Here is a 22,783-nt window from a genome sequence, read left to right on the forward strand (position 1 = left end):
TGTGTTGGGGGGTTGAAAGTGAAGACAGAATTTCTTCGATGGACAGATCGGTCGAGATACCTCTGACCAGGCCCATGCGAGTGACATTGAAAGTAGGGATATATGCCTTGAACTTTGAATTAGATGAAATGAAGATATTTTTGATGAAACTGTTGGCAGCTGACCCTGAGAGGAATTCGACGGAGATTCGGAAGCGACCCTCGGCTTTTACACCTCCAGGCTTGATTGAAAGATTCTTGCTATTTGATAGGAATTTGCCAAATTCAAGAGGGTGGATGGTTTTTCCTTGCTCAGTTTTTGGGCGTATACTATGAATGGACCACGGGAATGAGGAGAATAAAAGTTTGTTGGAGGAAGTTGAGAAAGTGCTGGTGGGGACTGTGAAGTCGAAGGAGAGTCAAGTTTTATTGGGGAAGAAGGAGTAAATTTCCTTTTTTTGGTAGAAGTCAAAATGACAGAATCACTGTCAGAAATTTCTCCATTTTCCCCGTCTGGGGGGTCTGGAGAGGGTTCTGGGGCTTTGTAGGGGGTCCAGGAGGGAAATCTTCCTCCATTATTCACAACAGTAAACAACTACAATAATAGTATGGAAAATGACAGAAGTAAAAAAAGTTTATAAATATCTGGAAATCAGCAGCGAAAAGTGACTCCTGGAAGATCAGGAGGGAGAAGAAACCTCAAGGCACAACACACTACACTTTTTTTTGCCAGAAAACAAAAAAGAATGGTAAAAAATTAATTTTTTTAATTTAATAAATGTTATCTGTCTAAATAAATTACAGGCACTTTTTTTTATATATCAAAGTTTCATAGTAAAATCAATTTTTAACGTTAGAATTTGTGATTCGCGTCATAACTTCGCAGGACATTGGGGTTCACACGGTATTATCCTTATACCTACGTAGTTCACAGGCTAAAAAGTTGCTGCAGTTGAGGTGTACTCCCATGTACTAGCCAGCGGGGTTAAATCGTCGCTCTTACGTAAATTTGAAATGAGTTTCTACGAATTAATTTTTACAAAAACGTTAATTTTGGGAGTAGGTGATTTTAGTCGCGGTCACGCTGTCATTTTAGTTGTGTTGTGAGAGAATAGCTTCAATATTACCGCTTTAGATTTAACAAAACCTTCTAAAATGTATTTTTTGATATTATAGGAAAGGCTTTGTTAGTGCTAAATTTCTCACTAGATGGCATCGAGACATATAATATCTTAATTTATTGGTGAAATCTTTTGACTTCAATATTATTATTTTTTAATGAAAAACTAATGTTTTTATAAGAAAAGGTTGTATGCATAGCATAAAGGATAACTAATAATTATAAGCAATAATTAGTCGCCTGAAATATCAATACAAATTGAAAATATCTCCCGAGTCGATGGCCGGCATAGTCCAGTGGTAACGCATTGGACTGCCATTCCGAAGGTCGCGGGTTCGAACCCGGCGTACGCAAATAAATTTTATTTGATTGATTTGTGTTATTTCACAATTAATTAATTAAAATAATATATAGTATATTTGCGGCACGTTCCAGAGTGGAAGATACTACCAGTATCGCCCTGGTGTAAGACCACCATTCAGAATTGAAACGTTGCTCCAAATGGCTTTAGCCGTGTTTAGTGACTAGATCTGAATAGCCAGGTACTTCCCCACCTTCCTCTTTCCCTTCCCCACTTACCTTCAGCCTCACAACATCCCCCAATTGGGGATGCCATAGTCTCACTGGCTCCAGACGGGAGCAGTTGGGACTCTTGTGTTACTCTTTTATTCACTATAAAAAAAAAATAAAATAAAAAAAGAGTAAAAATAAATGCCGCCAACGGGAATTGAACCCGTGCCTTCTTATGTCCGGTCAGGTGTTCTGAAACCACTGAGCTATGTCGGCTTATTTCCAACCCGCCAAATGATTCAATATGCACTAGTACCTCAATCAACAATTATTTTTCAGTCACAACCATCGAGACAACTAAAAACGCAACCACAAACATCATCTCAGAACACCACACAAAAACAAAACTACGCAACACAAAACTGTATGGGAACCTTCTCCGTTTATTAAGTACGCTGTGCAACAGAAAGAGATGTTTAGTTATTAGATTGTAGGTACAAACATAACACGGAGTACATTGGATGTAAGATTTCATTCGACCAATCATGGGAGCGATTGTAGTATGTTTGTAGAGAATAGCTTTTTAAGTCACTTTTCAAGAATGATTTATTAATTCTGAGAATAAAAAATTTGACTTATTTATGTATATTCTTGCCTATCAACCAGGTAAGTCGGTCGACATGGCACTGCACAGGTTGGTGTACAAACTGGAGCAAGCACAAGCGACCGGGGAACTGGCAGTAGGACTCATTCTGGATATAGAGGGAGCTCAACTGCACCACTATTAAATCCATTGACGAAGCGGCAGAAAGACATGGACTCAACAAAACCACCAGAAGGTGGCTGAAGAACATGCTCTCAAGCTGGATACTCACAATGACAAGGGGTGAGGTGAACATCAGAGTATTGGTGATCAGAGGGTGTCCACAGGGAGGGGTGTTATCACCCTTGCTGTGGAGCCTAGTGGTGGATAACCTCATCCTAAAGCTCAACAGGGGCCTTTATACACAAGGGTATGCGGATGACTTCGCGACCATGGTAAGGTGTTGGGATTCAGACACAGAGGCCTTATACAGTCAATAGTGAAAGAATGGTGTGAAAAAACAGGGCTGTCAGTCAACCCAGACAAGACAGAACTGGTAATCTTTACTCGCAAAAGGAAATTGGAGGGATGGAGCAATCCAATCTTCTATGGAAAAGAGTTAGAACCCTCAGACACGGTTAAGTACTTCGGAGTCATCATAGATGCCAAACTGAGCTGGAAAAACCAGGTGGAAACTGTAGGCAGAAAGGCATGTGCTCTAATGTGGGCAACTAAGCGAATATGCGGCAGAATGTGGGCACTCAAACCTAAAATGATGCAATGGCTTTATACAGCCGTTGTAAAACCAACAATCGTGCATGCAGCCTTGGTCTGGTGGAGGAGGACAACACTGAAAACAGTGATGGCCACACTTAACCACATACAGGGACTTGCATGCAGAGGAATCACAGGAGCCATTCCAATACTAGCCATGAGAGTGCTGCTGAATCTACCCCCACTAAACTTAGAAATAAAGGGGGCGGCAATGGCGGCAGGCCACAGGTTACAATGGAAAGGTCAATGGAGAGGCGAGTTGCCCAAAAACAGTCACACGGAGATCAGAACAAAACTGAGGGCGATTAGTCCAACAACTTGAATGAGGCAGGACAGCTAACAAGCTGAATACTTCTTCAGACAGCAGTTTAGAGTGACGTACCCCACAAGAGAGGAATGGAACACGGTTCCAGGCCCTACCCACAAACAGGAACTAATCTGGTTCACAGATGGGTCCAAGATGGAGGAGGGAACAGGGGCTGGGGTCTGTGTACAGTTGAAAAAAAAATCCCTCTTGGAACCCAAGAGGGAACTTAGTATACCTCAAGGAACTCATTGCACTGTATTTCGAGCTGAGATGGAGGCCATCATAGCTTGTGCACAGGAGAACATATGTATCGGGTATAGGAATAAGAGCATAGGCATATGCTTTGATAGCCAGGCAGCCCTAATGGCACTGGAAAGTAACCAATGCGTCTCCTGACAATGAATGGAATGAAAAACCAGAAACTCACTGAGGGAACTGGTAGGACTACTAACGGGACACTGCCATCTCAGGAGGCACATGCAGTTGTTGGGAGTGGAAAAGACCAACAGATGCAGGAAATGTGAAGAGGATGAATAGACTCCAATTCACTTTTGGTGCCAATATGGTGGGAACAAGGCTCAGATACCTAGGAAGACACATTGTAGAACCAGAAGACCTAGCCACATATCTGATGACAACCCTGGTGAACTTAAAGGGACCGGACAACTGTAAAATGGGAGATAGCACAATGGGCCTATGGCCTATAAGTGCTCACGGGAACTACATACCTATAAACTGTCTCTGCTCTATAAAATAAAACAAATGTGTATATTCATTATCAGTGTTTTATGGTCTACATGAACATATTTTTCAAAAGTCAAAATACTTTTTTCTCAACTTCTTTATTTTTCTGAAATCTGGAAATAGTCACGAAAAACTGTTTGGAACCCCTTGAATATAAAAGCTGTTTGGAACACCTTGAATATAAAAACTGTTTGGAACACCTTGAATATAAAAACTATTTGGAACACCTTGTATATAAAAACTGTTTGGAACACCTTGAATATAAAAACTGTTTGGAACACCTTGAATATAAAAACTGTTTTGAACCCCTTAAATATAAAAACTGTTTGGAACACCTTGAATATAAAAATTATTTGGAACCCCCTGAATATAAAAACTGTTTGGAACACCTTGAATATAAAAACTGTTTGGAACCTGTGGTGTATGTGTGTAAGGGGGACAGCATGAGAGCGAGACAGCGAGTACGAGACGTATATAAGAGATCGTATGAGCGGGAATGAGCCTCTCAGTCCAGAACCGTGATAGTCTTCTTACAAATAAATATTATAATACAAGCATTGTTATTATTGAGTATGTAGAGTTAACATACGTCACAGTGGCGCAGCACGGTAGTTCGTAAATTATTAAAAGTTTACGGAGAATCAGATGATTCAAGAAGATTATTCGAATTTTTGGTGATCACAGTATAGTCTGGCGCTTTTGGGCGTTGGATCGCTAAATTTTGAAGGAAGAAGAAGAATAATAAAAGGCTATCAAATTGGAGAATTCACACGCAGCCGAGGCGAGCACGCAGATCGGGCCGGGCAAATTGCGCGGTAAAAACGCAATTTTACACGTGTGTGGGAGCCGACATTGCAACATTTTGTCGAGAGTACACCGTTACACGGGGTACGCAGAAGATCCAGGATCAAGATCGGCATCAAGGGTGAATTGGCCGGAATCCGGGACCGGGGTTCTGTCGCTACAGCGGGAAGGAAGACCTTGGAAGGTGATCGTGTCCGCAGCTGAAGGGAGACGGAGCCAGAAAAGGGTGCTGAGACGTTGGTGATTCACAGGCTCAGGGCAGGGGCTCGGAGCATAACCTCTGGAAGGGCTGAGATACGTATATTTTATTCAACTTGTTTCAGTTCTTCTCCCAATGGAGGCGATTTGTAAGAATTTGGGGACGTTCTGTTACAGAACGGGAGACTGGTCATTGTTCAGGGAACGATTGGATCAGGCCCTCATATTAAATGATGATAAGTTGTTGTCACCAGAACGCAAAAGAGCATTTTTGCTGAGTTGCCTCACGGAAGAAACTTTCTCTCTATTATGTGATTTATGTTTTCCAAAAAAGGTTTCTGTTTGTTCTTTTGAAGATTTATGTAAATTATTTGATTCACATTGCAAACCAGTTAAAAATATTTTTGAGTCTCGTGAATTATTTTATAAATGTAAACAGTTTCCTAGCGAATCCGTTAAAGATTACGCGGCTAGATTGAGAGGGTTAAGTTTATCTTGTAATTTTGAGCTGAGATTGGAACCATGTTTAAAGGACATATTCGTTATTGGGATTTTTAATGAAAAATTGAAACACAAGCTATTCGTAGAGGCAATCGATACTTCTTTTACGGATTGCATTAATCTAGCGGCGACGTGGGAACATGTTGTGGCTTTTAAAAAAGTAAATCCGAATTTAAATGTTGTTCATAAGGAAAGCGAGTATTTCCATAAATCCAGGAAAGATAGTCCTTCCAGGAATAAAAATTCAATGCGGAGTAAATCACCGGTTAATGGTACGTTAAAAACTTGTTTTTTGTGTGGAAAAAAAAATCATTTGCAAAGAGATTGCTGGAAAAAAATTTTGTGTAATCATTGTAACAAATCGGGTCATCCTAGTAATTTGTGTAAATACAATAAAAATTATGTAGGTACTAAAAATAAACGGTTGAATTCGGTGTTCGTGGTTAATAATAATGTGGGGCCGGAACCCACATATATAGATTTGTTAATTGGTAACATAATATTGCCGGCGTTGGTAGATACGGGGGCTGCGATTAACGCGATACCATATGAAGTGTATTTAAGATATTTTGTTTCTTACGATTTAGAAAAGTATAATGTTCATTTGTCAGGGTATGACGGAACGCAGTTAAATGTTTTAGGTAAAGTGAATTTAGAGGTGTCATTTTTAGGTAAAAGTGCGAAAATACAGTTCGTAATAATTAAAAATGGTAATTCTACAATAGTTGGTAGAGATTTTTTACAAGTTTTCGGTATCGGATTAAGTGGAATAAATTCTGTAAAATTCAGTGAGATTAATTGTGATCATCATCTTGTTTTTCGTGAAAGTTTAAAGAAGAAATATGCTCATGTTTTTTCAGAAAAATCGGGTAGGCTTAAAAATTATGAGGCAAACATTGAAGTTAATTCGGACTTTAGGCCAAAGTTTGTAAATCCGAGGCCATTACCTTTTAGTTTACGTGAGAAAGTAGAGATAGAGTTACAGAGAATGTTGCATGAAGACATTATTGAAAAGGTAGAAATAAGCGATATTGCAAGCCCGATTGTTGTTGTAAAAAAGAAAGACGCTTCAATTAGGATTTGTACTGATTTCAAAACAACATTGAATCCTATGTTAGCGAAGTTGAAATACCCACTACCTCGTATTGACGATTTAATTTCATCTCTGAATGGTGCAAAATATTTTGCTAAGATAGACTTACGAAATGCATTTGGACAAATTTCATTGAACGAAAAGTCTAGAAAATTATGTGTGATTAGTACGCATATAGGTTTATTTGCTTATAAAGTATTGCCTTTTGGCTTAAGGCGACACAATACCCTGATAACGGGGATTTGCCCCGACGCTCACATTTTAATTATTTCTGATGAGCTTATTACTAAAATCTTAAATGTTTCTAGAGGGATTCGAAGGGATGCAAGTTATTTATATTTAAGATTAATAAAAACAGGACCTTACAATTAAATATATTATGTAAAACGATAAGTACATTTTATTAAATGTAAAATGTTGTAAGATAAGCGGCAAGTACCAGATTTTATTTTTCTAGACGATGAATTAGTAACTTCCCGACGACTCCCTCACAAAAGATTAGAGATTTTATTAATGTATTCATAAGAATTAATTAAAATAAAAACACTCGCGAAAATCCAATTTCTGGCCAGATACACGAAAAACGACGGCCAGTACTTCAAAACTCTCTATTGTGCGTAGTATATTTGTGTGCGGGTTGACAAGGAGTTACTACGTATTGATTCAGACGCCGCGAAAGTTCCGGCCTGTAAGGTTGTGTCACCCGGCCGGTCGCTCCGGTCATTTCTTTTACGTATTTTTTTATTTAATCAAACGATACTTTGAAATCTATTAGTGAAATTTTCTGTTTTTTATAATTTAACTTCTTCCTCAAGTGAGTAAAGGTTTTTTTTATATAAATAATAAATATAAATATGAATAATAACCAATACAAAAGAATACATTGTTAAATGCGTAAATGTGTAGGCACTTGAGAAAAAAGGTGACACTAAAGTATTGTCGTTATGTTATTATATATCATTTCTAGCCCAAGTAGACTTTTTTACTATTAATCTTTTTTTTCACGCGACGCGGCTGTCTGTCCGGTTGTCACAACCAGCGGCACAGAATGTTATAGAGTGCCCCTTCACTAGAATCGTTTTCCTAGTTTTATTTATTTACGCCCTACTGGGCTTTTACATTAATTTCTAATTATACAGTCATGTTAGTTGTAACAATGGAATATCTAATAAATTATGGTAAAATAAAAGGAGTTTTTTTACTAAGGAGTGGTATTCTCTTATATTTCAATAAAGTGTTTGTGAAGAGTTCGTTTCATTACTAATACTCCAGGGCAATTACCGATTCGCGATCGTAATTATTCCGGTAGTCCCAATTTTTTTATATGTTTATAAACTGGTCCCCTGATGTAAAATCTGAGTTTCCGACCTTGGCACACCTGTGCTCGCGCCGCCATTTTGAAAAAAACCGGCCGAAATCGCTCCAAAATCTAGTTTTTCCAAAATATCTCATTCCCAATGCAAATTTCGGCTAAATTAGCTAAACAATTAAAGTAGAACATAAAATTACTTACTACTTTTGTGTAAACAATTTTCTTCAATCTCTAATAGGTACCGAGGTAGAAAGTCGTAAAGGTGCGTATATTTTTGAAAAAAACAAGTTTTTTGCGCGACTAGCTTTTGTTTTTTGTAAATATCTCGTTTCCAGTACAATTTTGTGAAAAAATTATTGATACTAATTTTGTAGAAAATAAAATTTCATAAAATAAATAGGTATTTAATTTATGTGTTTTAACTCTAATATGTATCCAAGCTCTTATCCACCAAAACCAGTTAAATTACCCAACAACAAATTTTTGAAATTCGAAAGTTTTTTTCCATAAAACAAAAACTCTACATCGAAAGTTTTTCTCCATACAGACAATTAGACATATGTCACCTATAAAGTACCTAAAGTCATTCGAATATTAAAAAGAGTCATTAATATTTTAAGTTTAGATTGTTAGATCATTTGTTGTAGATAGAATTGTGCAATTATCTCCCCAAGTTACTGCACTTACTTACGTTGAAATGATTTTCAAATTTAAGGTAAAATTGAACCAATTTATAATAAATCTCTTGGCTAATATATACTTACGTTTCAGTTAAATATGGGAAAACAGAAGACAAAAGGAGTTTTATCCCGAACAAAATTACGGCACCAAGGAAAATGTTTAACGGAATGGAGAAGGTACTACTTAAATACACACATAAAAATAGATCTTTGGGATACGTTTTTTACAGAACATAATTGTACAATGTCAGCTTAAATAATTTTATATATGTAGATATATACATATATACGCAGTCGATAAACTTCTGAGCATATTGAATTTGGAATATAAGAAGTAAATTAATTTTGATTTCCGGTGACATATTTTTATTTTTACCGAAATGCATTTTTTACACCAAATAAGCTCAGGAATTGTTGGTGAAAGTTTGTCGGGCATGTCTTAATACATCTCTAAATAATTAGGGAATAGAGACAGTATAAATAATTAACAATATTTCTCATTTTAGGAAAAATTCCGCAAAACTTCATCCAGATAATATTGCAAATAATAAAGAAAATACGAGTATTGTGTTAAACACTATACCGACACTCAACATGGTAATTTTTTCACAATTTCTGTAAATATAAAGTAAATAATATTAATTTTATATGATTAAATAAGCGATCTAAAAAAATTAACAAAAACTGACATTATTTTTCAGCACGGACCAGAGATGAATGAACCTGAAAAGTTTTCACTATTTGCTGGCTCTAGTTCTTATGACACTAACGTGCATGCCGTTTCCAGCCCCTTATAGCTAGGTCTGACGCAGGCATGACGATTGTTGTCAACTGATATGTTCTCACAACAATAATTGTTGAAGAAAAATAAAATTAAGGAATGAAATTTAAAACACTTTACCTCTGTTTCAATTTTTGGCCTGGTTTTGGTGGATTAGAGCTTGGATACGTATTAGAATTAAAACACATAAATTATATACCTATTTATTTTATGAAATTTTATTTTCTACAAAATTAGTATCAATAATTTTTACACAAAATTGTACTGGAAACGAGATATTTACAAAAAATCAAAGCTAGTCGCGCAAAAAACTTGTTTTTTTCAAAAATATACGCACCTTTACGACTTTCTACCTCGGTACCTATTAGAGATTGAAGAAAATTGTTTTCACAAAAGTTGTAGGTAATTTTATGTTTTACTTTAATTATCTAGCTAATTTAGCCAAAATTTGCATTGAGAATGAGATATTTTGGAAAAACTAGATTTTGGCGCGATTACAGCCGGTTTTTTTTTAAATGGTGGCGCGAGCACAGGTGCGCCATGGTCGGAAATTCAGATTATACATCATGGGATCAGTTTATAAAACATATAAAAAAATTGGGACTACCGGAATAATTACGATCGCAACCCCCTTTTTGGCGCTATGTGTACTGGCCTATAATACGGAATCCCCAAATATATCGACAACATTCTCACATTTATAACCCAGATAACATGTAGGTACGTTTATAATCAACAAATCAATACAAAAACCGACCAATATCATATAACAACAAAGGCAAAGGCATATGGCAACAAAGAAAAAAAGAACAGGTATCCGCTAGTAAGCAGGGTGAAAAAAATCAAAGGCAGAATAAAGAACACAGAAAAAATGTGCAATTAATGCTTGCTTCTAGACTCAGCAATATACCACCTCTATCTATATTACAGCAGGTAATTTATACACTTGTATATACCCGTCTATACGTACTTATACGCTCGTGTGTATAATTCCAAAATTTGATTGAAAAGTGAATTAACATAATGTTTCTAATATTGTTTTTATTTAATCACGAAAATACTTAATATATCAATAATCCGATGCCGAAAGGACCGATTTCACCGGAGAAAAATTCTGATTTAAACATATAATTTTATTATGAACGTATTGAAGTCGTAAAAAATTTTCAAATACATATTTCCCATACATATTGTTTTCAATTATATATCCGTAATAGAAATTTTAAACCGTTAAATATTTATGTTATAAACAGAAAGCCTACCTCAAACATTAACGAATTCTTAATGTATCATGAATCTATTTTAAATAACTGTATAGATGATACCCTTATCTTTGGTGATTTCAACATTGACATTCTTCAAAAAAATAATACATCTCTTAAATACATCAACACTCATACAACTGTTTCATATGTAACACATCCTATCCTACACGAGTAACAGATACCTCTACTTCTCTAATAGACCATATCATCTCAAACAGACAAAATATTTCCTCAACTACTGCAAATATAGATGCCTACCTAAGTGATCATAACATTTTGATATTAGATTACCAAAACAGCTTGAAACATCACACTAATAATAGAATACATTCTTTTTCAAACAACACCAAAACCGATAAAAACATGTTAAAAACATATGTAGAATCCCACAACTTTCCACACGAAACCACCAGTAATGCCAATGAAATCTATAATAATTTTAATGAATACATCAAAACAGCAATAAAATCATCCCAACATAAATCTGAGTTACGCATAGGAGACCAACGGAGGGGTAATACTCCATGATTTGATGCAAAATTAAATGCACTTATCAAACAGCGCAACAATGCGTTTAAAATCTGGAAAAAAAATCAGCAAAGTGATATATTCACAGCACTGAGAAATAAAACAAGAAATCAAGTTACCAACTATAGAAGATATGCTAAAACCAAATACTACACGACTATATTTAAAGAAAACCTGCGTTATCCGCGACAGACATGGAAAATAATAAATGCAATTCTAACAAATAGCTCGACACCCCAGAAAGATGAAATTGAATGTCTTCTCATTAAGAATGAAGAAATAACATGCCCAACACAGATAGCTTCAACTTTTAACAACTTCTTTATATCAGTTGGGGAAAACTTAGCAGCTACAATTGCATCATATCCAGATGATTCTATCACTATAAACACGGATCAAAAAGCAATCCAGTCCTTATACATGGCCAAAACAAATAAAACAGAAGTTCTCAGTATCATCTCTCAACTAAAGTCTAATGCATCTCCAGGTTTAGATGGAATTACACCAGTGTACCTGAACTTTTGCAAAGATATATTAGCTGACCACCTTGTTTTTCTTATTAATCAATCCCTGAATAGTGGAATCTTCCCAGATCAACTAAAGATAGCAAAAATAATTCCGATTTACAAAGATGATTGCAAAAAAAATCCTTCTAATTACCGTCCTATATCCATCCTCTTTGTCGTCTCTAAAGTTTTTGAAAAGGTTATTAAGCTTAGGCTCACTAAATATCTCCTATCAAACAATTTACTCGCATCCCAACAGTATGGATTCAGAAACCAATCTAACACAAAATGTGCTGCCTTCGATTTTGTATACGCCCTCCAAAAGCATATAGACCAGGGTAAGCATGCTGCAGGCTTATTTATAGATTTAAAAAAGGCTTTCGATACGGTTGACCATGGGATACTACTAAAGAAGCTAGAACACCTAGGCATAGTAGGCACTCCCCTGAAGTTACTGTGTAGCTACCTCTCTAACCGACACTGTCAGACCTTTGTTGGAAAGGGGACAAGCAGCATGGGAACGATGAAATGTGGCGTGCCTCAGGGCTCCGTACTTGGACCATTACTATTTTTAATATATATAAATGATATTGCTAAATGGGGACTTAAGGGTACAATACAACTCTATGCAGATGATACAGTGATTCTTTATCACAATAATGATTTAAACGAACTTGAAAAGGAAATGGAAAGTGATGTAGCTTGCCTGGCAAACTGGCTGCGATTAAACAAACTTAGCCTAAACATAAAAAAAACACATTACATACTGTTTGCAAATAAAAAAATGTATGTCTTAATATAAGTCTTGATAATAACCGCCTTGAAAGGGCTGATGTTACAAAATATCTTGGCCTTTTCATTGATTCACAACTCACATGGAATCACCAATTTAAACATGTTCTATCCAAAATTACTCATATAACTGGTGTTTTATATAGACTTCGCGGGTTACTTCCTCCCTCTCTATTAAAATCGATTTACCATGCTATGATTCACTCACATCTAATATATCTCGCCGGAATCTGGGGATTTGCTACAAAAAAAATGATTTCAGAAGTCCAAGTCGTCCAAAATAGAGCCCTGCGAAATATTTTCAGTTTACCTTGGGACACACATGTCAAAGACATCTACAGAAACACCCAAATACTTCATTTTAATACCATTCCCACTTTTGAAATAACGAAAACTATATTAAAAGTAATTCAACACTCGGCACATTCCAACACTACACTCTATTACAATTACGACGTACACCAACACAACACAAGAAATCACAACAAACTACATATACCAAAAATCAAATCAACAAAATATGGACTAAGATCCCTGGAATACATAGCTCACACAAAATATAATCAACTACCCAACGAGATCAAATGTGCAAGTCAATGTAAAAAGACCCAAAGTAACATGCTCAAACTTCATCTTATTAATGACTATCTGAAATAATAATGTTGTGTATGTCCCATCATGTGTCCATTTAATACATACAGCTATATGTTTCATGTAATGCGTATCATTCCCGCAATGAGTTTATTAACTCCTGGGAGTACAATGCTTTATATAATATACTATATTCTGTATTGTATACTTTTAATAAAAAAAAATTTAAAAAAAAAAAAATTGACGTAAATAAAGTAAAAGTTTTGTTTACACAGGACGAGAAGAAACCCGTTATTCTGGAAGGAAGGAGAATAGAAGACATATTTTTTCTTTAACTGTATTAAATAGAATTTCGCAGCACGACTCTTTTTATGATTGTAATTATCTAACTTAGAGATAGTTGAGCGTATACTTCGAGATGACAAGTTCTGGGAAGAAAAAATGCTTATTAAATTAACTAATTTTTAAATGGATTGCATTCTTGTCGAGCTTATCGATCCTGGAGTCACAAGGTCTATGAATGTTCGTGATCCTCCACATATCTTAGATATTGTATGTAAAGAACGTCAATTTGGAAATCGTCGTTTAGATTTCGACGAAATGCTATTTATTGAATAATTATTTTCGTTTTTTATATAAAATTATTTTTACTATTTCTAACTTATATTATAATAAATGATGGCCTTTATACAAAAAAAAGTTGCATCTTATGCTTTTTACATTACATAATTATTTGTTTTATGTAACTTTTTGTAAACGATAATAATAAATATTGAAAATGACTGATATTTTATTTATCTTGTCAATATATTCAGATATAATTATGATCAGATATTATGAAAATGATTCGTGATTGAATACCGTATTGCTTTGACATCTGTCAATGAAGAACACGTCGGTTACGAGTCATAAGTTACTGCCTACCGTCTAGCAGTATGGTTACAGAAATCTGATAAGAATCATAAAATCATGAGCTCCTTCTGCAATAGGTAACGTTTCTATCGAAATTTGCCTAAAACATGCACATTCAACTTAATATTACTATTCACATAGTTTGAAAGACGCCCATTATTAAGCATTTCATGTTCAAACCTTACTCATGGGTACCATCTAGTGGATTTCATCGCTGCTCTGACTTCGAACTGTTCGTTGTGTCGGGTGTTCCCCATTGCAACGTACTTCATTCCCCTGCACCCCGAAATATTATAATATTTAATTCGAGCGGAGCGCGTGTGAAACTAATTTGCTTCGCCCACTTAAATCGCGTTCACGCCCATAACTGATATTTTTTTAGGATCTTACGAGTCCGGCCATCTTTATGCAAGTCATTACGGCGATAGTTGGTGGACTTAGGAACGTTCGTGTATTTTTAGATGATCTACTTTTATTTGGGAATTCTAAAGAGGAATTATTTTCTATTTGTGAAGCAGTACTTAGCAAGCTAAGTGATTGCGGATTAACTATTAATGAAAATAAGTGTTCTTTTCTAGAAACAGAGATAGAATATTTAGGTTATAGAATTTCGCAGAAAGGAGTTATGCCTTTAGAAAATAAAATATATGCTATTACCCAAATGAGTGTACCGAAAAATGTTTCGGAACTTAGAAGTTTGCTGGGAGTTATTTCCTACTATAGGTCTTTTATACAGAATGTGTCAGGTATTTTGTCTCCTTTATACCAATTGTTGAAAAAAGGGATAAAATTTGTATGGTCTCAGGAATGCAATATTGCGTTTGAGCAAGTTAAGAAACTGCTGACGTCAGACAATATTTTGGTGCATTTTGACCCACAATTACCTATCAAGCTAATTACAGACGCGAGTGATATAGGTATATCTGCTATTATATGTCACGTATATGAGAATGGCATGGAAAGACCGATTGCATTCGCTAGCCGTTTATTGTCAAAAACGGAATTGAGGTATTCCATTCTAGATAAGGAAGCGTGTGCAATAATATTTGGATTAAAAAAATTCTTTCAATATTTATATGGTAATAAATTCGTTCTAACTTGTGATAATAAAGCTTTGGTACATATTTTGAACACTGAAAAACAAGTGCCAATACTAGCGGCAAATAGGCTACAGCGCTATGCGCTGATTTTACAAACATTTGACTATAATATAGAATATGTCAAGTCGGGTGAGAACAAAGCGGATTTCTTATCTAGGTTGCCGGTCAATAGTAATAATAATTTAAGTGATTGTATCGACGAGGTCGACGGTAGCGAATATTTCTTAAATTATATTGGTAGTCTGAACGTTGATAAGATTGAATCGGATTTTTTAAATATAATTGAGGCGGAAACGACAATTTCAAAAGAAACGATGAAGCAGTTTTCGATTAAAGATGTAAACATAGCAACCATTATTGGGTTCGTAATCAATGGTTGGCCGGATAAAAAGTTTTTAAAGGATGACTTGTTAAAATTCTGGTATTTTAGAAATAAATTATCGACTTATGACTCGTGTTTATTTTATAATAATAAATTTGTGGTTCCGAGGGAATTAAGGGAAATCATATTGAATTTCATACATCAATCGCATTTAGGTATTGTTAAATCTAAAAATCTTGCTCGAAATTATTTTTTTTGGTTAGGGATGAACTCAGAGGTAGAAGCAACTGTGAAGCAGTGCGTTCGATGCTTGGAGTGTTTACCCACTCCATGTAAAGTTGAGTTACAGCCGTGGCCAATCAGTGGATTAATATGGAATAGATTGCATATTGATTTCATGGGACCTTTTGGTGGTTACAATTTTTTGATAATCGTTGATGCAACTACAAAATGGATAGACTGTCACATCGTAAATAAAGTAGATTCGTTTTGTACAATAAAAGTTTTGAAAAGATTATTTTCTAATTTCGGAATTCCGGAGCAGATAGTAAGTGACAATGGTACAGCGTTCACTTCAACAGTTTTTAAGGAATTTTGTCATAATTTTAATATTAAATCGTTGACATCTCCTGTCAACCATCCAGCTTCTAACGGACTTGCCGAAAATGGGGTTAAAACGGTAAAGAATTTTTAAAAAAAAATTATGATAAATAATAAATTGCCTGCTGATTTTGAGGATAAACTTTTAACATTTTTGGTTGATATTAGGAATACGCCTTCTATGTCTACGGGGATTGAACCTAGTAAATTAATTTTGGGAAGGAAAATTAGATCAATTTTTAATACAATCATTCCAATATTAGATAATGTTGAAGGTCAAGGTTTTAAAGGGATTGATAACACGATTAAAGATAAGATGTTATTGAGTCAGCAAAAACAAAAAAAGTATTATAGAGGAAAAAAAATTAAAAAGCACTTTGATGTTGGATCTAAAGTTTTAACCAGGGATTTGAGAAGTGATAAAAACAAATGGATATTAGGAGAAATTTATAAAAGATTGGGGAATAGGGTTTATTTAGTAAAAATTATGTCTACAGGACAAGTGTGGAAACGCCACCATGATCAAATTTCAGAGAGGAAGGTTAGGTGGGGGGAGAGTGACGGGTCTGATGATTTGCTGGACCTGGGTCCACTCTCGGACGTGGACATGACCAAGTTTCCTAATTCCTCTGATTTTTGCAGGTCACCTACACCATGGGAGGGGAGGTTACGCCCTCGAGGACAACGCCCATGCTACACCGAATGAAGAGTCAAGAACATACATAATTACATATAAATTGGAAATTAAATACATAATGGAAATAATTAAATATATTTGGCTTATATAAATTTGTAAAAATAAAAAGATGTAATTATGATTTAAGTGTGGGGGTGTGGTGTATGTGTGTAAGGGGGACAGCATGAGAGCGAGACAGCGAGTACGAGACGTATATAAGAGATCGTATGAGCGGGAATGAGCCTCTCAGTCCAGAACCGTGATAGTCTTCTTACAAATAAATATTATAATACAAGCATTGTTATTATTGAGTATGTAGAGTTAACATACGTCACAGAACCCCTTGAATATAAAAACTGTTTGGAACACCTTGAATATAAAAAGAATATTCCTTTCATGCTAATGTGTATTTGTATAATGTATCTTTGTTATTGGAATTTTTTATTCTGTAAATATCTATGCATTTAAAATATAAATATAAATTTTAAAATATAAATAATCATATTTTATTTATTTTCAATTTACTTCAAATAAACGTAGTTTTTTGTGGATGGATTTTTGACCAGCATAAATTTCCAGAGCGGGTTTTGCATCTCACGACTCATGAAAATTCAAGCGAAAATAAATCTGCCTTTCGCGGTTGTGTCAACATGCTCACCATCGAAATGTTCTTGGGACACGACCACAAATAAACAAGAAACACGCCCCTCTTAACTTGACCTAACCCAACGGATAACTACATAAACACGATGGGTTGGTAAAAAAAGAAGAACACTAATGGATTATTTGAGGAATTATTCCTAAACATATTAATGTTGATTTAGGTTAGGTTGAGAGGAACTTGCCAAGGGAAATTCGATCGCTTTTTTATGTTTAAGAATTTCTAATTATCAAAACAGAATTCGTGGTGGAATTCATTATTATTTATGAAATTCCATCGTGATCAAAGTCGTGAAATTCTTACAAATTAAATAAATAGATGGGTAAACTAATTCATAATAAAAATAATTACAGCATTATGAAATTTTATTATGATTCTGGTTAGGCAGGTATTTACCAGGGCCGGAACCACGAGGGGGTAATTGGGGCAATCCGCTCCGGGCGCCGAATTGTCGAGGCACCAAGGCGGTGATAATACCTAACACTCAAGATTATTTATTATTTCAAAATTAAAAATCTACCCAATATGATTGATTACAGTGGTCACATCTACCTAGGGCCTAGGCGTCTACTGGTTTTGACAAAGGACGCCATCATTTTATCCGCGCCAGGCTCCTTTTGGCCCAGGGCTGGCCTTGCATATGCGTCTACTGGTTTTGACAAGGGGCGTCAAAATAGTACTAGAGCCAAGCGCCGCTTGGCTCAAAGCCGGCCCTGGTAGGTAACTTAAATGTTTGCGTCTTGCGAGGCACTTAGATGGCCGTATGCCGTAAGTATCGCATACATCGATTTCGATCCGAGAGAAACCGAATTATCTGATAAAAATTAACTTTATCCGTAAATTGAAAAAAATGGTCTCTGATCCTACCAGGAGTGCGAGAAGGTAGCCTGACGAAAACATTTTCGGCGTTGTCGTTGTTTTTGTCTACAAAATTCCAGATTTCGACTTTTTGCGTTCTCGCTATTTTTATTTGGAGCGCAAAAGTCGGCAGAGTAAAAAATACTAGTAATATAATAATAACGCGTGAATTTAAATAAATTACTATTAAAATAGTATGTACATGTTGAAATACGTTAAATAAATAAAATAAAAATATTCCAAGTTGAAATATTAGAATAGTTTTTATTGAGTTTGTCTTGCTTCAAAGATAAGCCTATAAGGAGAACAAAATACGAGGGTCACAGAAAAATGATCGGGTATTTTCGTTGGTTATTAGTTTGTAGGTTTAATATTTTAATGGTTTACTATTTTAGTTAAAGTATGTTTTAATTGCAATAAAACTAAATTAGTCAAGCAGAGCCTCCGATTCGTATTCTTACACGAACCGATCGAACACTATTTCAGGATGTAATGTTTTAACTAGTATAGTTGATACCTACTCATGTATGTTTAACGGAAAATGTTCTTCGAATCAAAAATACTTATAGGGGTGGCTTTTTACTGTTTTCGGATACAGGCGGCGGCCCAGTCCACAAATGATTAGTAGTTTTTTTTAAATCTATGAGCACCCAATATGTACCTACCTACTAGAGAATATCAAAAGCACGCGTTTACGCTCTGATGATGCTTTGACGGTAGAATTGCACCGAGCTGGATTTTGTTATGACGTTAATGATTAAAAATAGCTTATATTTATAGCATGGGTACTATTTTGAAACTAAGATTTCGTTGCAAATTATTTTCGTTCATTTTGCGCTTAGCTAAGTACCTTATAATTTTAAATTATGTTTTAGATGTTAGGTACACACGTGATTGAATATCTCTAAATAGTATAAAAACAAATTCGCTATCCGCGTCTGTCTGTTTGTGCGCTTAGTTCTTCTAAACTACGCAATAGATTTGGATAGTGTTTTCACTATCATTTAGAGAATTTCTCCCGAAAGGTTTTTGTATATGAAATATGCATAGTATATTTGTAGAAAATTAAGTCGTAAGTCGTAAAAATATATTTTCGGGCACTTACATTGCTAAGGCTGGCTAAACCTTAGGAGATGCATCAAAACAATATACTACGGAATTGTATATCTTAAAAAGGTCTACAGAAAAATCCGATGGCATATGTCTTTCTCCTAAAGCGGCCGCTACACTACTCGCTTCGACGCTTCGACGCTTCGACGAAGTCTTCGACGAAGTTCGAAGTGCGTGCCCACACACTCGTGTACTTCGCGAGTAACTCAGTCCAACCAGTCAGTGATTGGTTTATTTATGCCGTGACGCTTCGAGTCCTTTGACTCGGGTGCATTTACCGACAACAATCGGAAGTCTAGCGAAGCGAAGCGAAGATGCCCGAAGCGAAGCGAAGTTCGTGCCCACACTATCGTATTCGGTCAACTTCGCGAGTAGTGTAGCTGGGCTATAAGAATAACCCCCAGCAACACCGGGTACACGTCAGCTATTACTATAATAATTATTAAAATGTTTTTCACGAAATCGTCATCGTAAGTAGGTACCTACCTAAGTACCTAACTAAAATATATAAAATGTATGTACCCAACGATTCGAATTTCGAATATAATGTTGGCTCATCGATTTTCAAGGTTATTTATTCCAGAGATTTTACCTCCTTATATTATTTAAAAAAAATGCTTTTATTTCACATTTCCAGTACGTGAGTAGGTCCCCGTGTGACTGCGTAATAAATGCTTTGTATTTGGTTACATTGTTTTGTACTTACTTACCAAGGAATTTGCAATGTTTGGATAAAATTTCTCAGAAACTGATTAGCTATAGTACCTAAAGCAAACGGACGACTTTTTATTTCATTTGATATGCCGACGTAAAGGGAATTCTAGAAGTTTTGTTTGTGTTAAACAACTCAATAATAAGTATATAAGTAGGTACCTATAAAAATTCAAGCACATTTTAAATTGTGCGCATGTGCAAAACGTTATGAAAACGGGGAAACAATCGCGAATATAAAATAATAACAACAGTTTTATCAATAATTAATTTAAATCAAATATTATTACGTTGTAATTATATATTTACTATAGAATATTTCAGTATCGCCTTCGCGAAATAATAGCTTTTGCTCAATGACATCTCACATTGGCAAGCCAAAAGCAAGTCAATTGGAGTACTTAGAAATTTGGAGATTTTTATAGTTTTAATACTAAACTGTCGCGTTGCGTAAGGTCGTGTCGTCGTGTAAGTAAATTGCCTTAAAAAAGCGCCAAAATGCTGTCGTGTGTGATGAAAACATATTTTCGTTACTGGGAAAACACTAGTAAAAACCAAGAAATAAGATTTTATTTATGAATACACCCAAAATTATTTTATTATTTAAAAAATACAATTAGAATAAAATATCTTTATTTTTAACGCCACTTTATTGTATTTATTGAAATATATAAACCAACCGGTTTCGGTTCACCCTGAACCTTCATCAGGGTTATATAAAAACATATTGAATATGTTTACAAGGTTATATAAATGATGAAGGTTCAGGGTGAACCGAAACTCGTTGATTTATATATTGAAAATACATAAAGTGGTGTTAAAAACAAAGTTATTTTACTCTAATTAATAATTGCGAATACTCACAAAGTGTTTGCTACACGTGAAAATTTAAAAATACAATTATTTCGATTGTTTCTCGAAGATTTTCACCGCCATTAGAGAGAGTGAGATAGCGAACGTAGCAACACGTGTATAAGAAGGACAACCTAACCGCAGTAGGTCGTCTAATACAGAATTCCGTATTCGTCTTACTGTAAGCGAGTAAGCGTATATTGTTATCTCAGTCACACCCGAAATGTAGAAAGTATTCAACGCAAATACGTAAACGCCGCCCGCTATCATTTATTTCGTTCATACGCATTTATTCTTTGAATGTCTGTCTTTCTTTTTCTTACTTGCCACATTTTATGTTGAATTTGTGAGACAATAGCAAGTCTAGAGATATTGTAACTTCATTGCTTTTACTATATTTTGAAGGAAACAGATCTATACAAATTCATCAATTTTGAAATTCCAGCTTTTAATCACTATAAATATGTCTATCACCATGAACAAATAAAACCGGAAGCAGTGGATTATAATCTCAATTACCTACTATATATATATATATTAAGTTATAATCTCAGTTACCACCAACTTACTATCTGCGGAGGGTTGATGAACCTCATTTAAATACACAATCAATTTGGTTTTAGATAAAAATCGCCCACCCTTAAAAACAATACTTACACGATGATTTACAGTAATTTATTATCAAAATATTAAATATTTATTTCTTATCTAAACTCATTTCCTTTCAATAAATAGGTGGGTACTTAAGTATTTTGAGAAATGCAAAAGTGAGTACTAAATTAATAATAATAAACTAGGTTGGTAGGTACTATGTTATTAAAGTTAAAAAATATATATATATAGTACCTACCTATTTGAGGAGATGAGGTGACGGAGAAATAAATGTTTAATGGTAACCTTATTAATGTATACACTAGTCCCAGCGAGAGATCGTACGTCACGACATCGTTCTAGTATCTTCTGTCTTTCTTTCGTTTTCAAACAAGACGCGTGAGAAGGAAGAGGACGAACGTCGATGCAGTCCGTACGAGCTCTAGCTGGGACTAGTTTACATCACGATTGAACAGACTGATGTTTATTCAATTTATTAGTAATAATTAGTACTTACCCACTTACGAAAGTTTTCAGTGATGAAATTTCTCAGCGAACTTTCATACAACAAATAATAGTAAATCTTGGCGATTATTCCTCTAGAAAACAACTACTGTCCACACTTCGATATTTCACATTGCGGTATAAATCAACGTGATAAATATGTATTCACTCTTCGACTGGCCGCTGGAAACTGACATAATTTCAACGAAATTCTACTTGCGTCTTGTATAATTCCAGTATAATATACATAATTCATAGTATATTATGTAGCTATATCTACATATTCCGAGATAATCATGATGCTCGGTCTCCGTGTTGTCCACTCCCTCTTCGGTCTCTCTCTTCTCTCTCCCGTTTCCCGTTCTGTTTACGATAAACAAACTTCACTTCCCGGCAATCCCGGCATTTCTGGCGATATAGCTACTAATGCTATATAACACAGAATTCACACACGAATGCAAATTCGCACGCGGTATCCTAACATCCGAACATTCGGACATTCGAGTGGCGAGCATTTCATGCAGCGATGTTATACATACAAATTTTATTTCCCTAGATTTCAGAATGAGTTTGTATGAGGTACTTAGTGCCGAATTCCAACAGAATTTCTTTTTCACCATATTTTAGAATCCTGGTAGGGGAGGTGGCCCGAGAATTTTAGAGGCAAATTTCCCCTAGAACAAATTTTTATCCTAGGGGGGAAGAGTAGAAAATTTCAGACAAAAATGTCTCCAGTATTTTGACCTTAAGAGGAAGCTACAGGCCAAAATGTGTATATTCTTGGTATACCTTATATTGTAGGTAATAGGCATTAAAATC

General features: G+C 35.2%; 1 protein-coding gene and 1 long non-coding RNA gene across 3 annotated transcripts in view; one reads left to right on the forward strand and one right to left on the reverse strand.

Annotated features, from left to right (window-relative positions):
• Positions 1–22,312, reverse strand: part of LOC149419220 (uncharacterized) — a 34,252-nt gene extending 11,940 nt beyond the window's left edge. Inside the window, exon 1 of one of the 2 annotated variants that reach the window (XM_089638155.1) lies at positions 21,986–22,312. The gene's annotated coding sequence lies outside the window, so the exon portion shown is untranslated. Of the gene's footprint in view, positions 1–21,977 lie in introns of both variants that reach the window. The other variant, XM_089638154.1, reaches the window with a different exon arrangement.
• On the forward strand, positions 7,249–9,494 carry LOC149419221 (uncharacterized). Its single transcript, XR_016302868.1, has 4 exons — positions 7,249–7,426; positions 8,696–8,781; positions 9,111–9,201; positions 9,306–9,494. It is a non-coding gene; the product is annotated as an uncharacterized LOC149419221 (long non-coding RNA).
• Positions 22,313–22,783: the final 471 nt, after the last annotated feature.

This window comes from Hesperophylax consimilis, chromosome 12, assembly GCF_061612785.1.
Source record: "Hesperophylax consimilis isolate HC1 chromosome 12, BYU_Hcon_1.0, whole genome shotgun sequence".
NCBI lineage: Eukaryota > Metazoa > Arthropoda > Insecta > Trichoptera > Limnephilidae > Hesperophylax > Hesperophylax consimilis.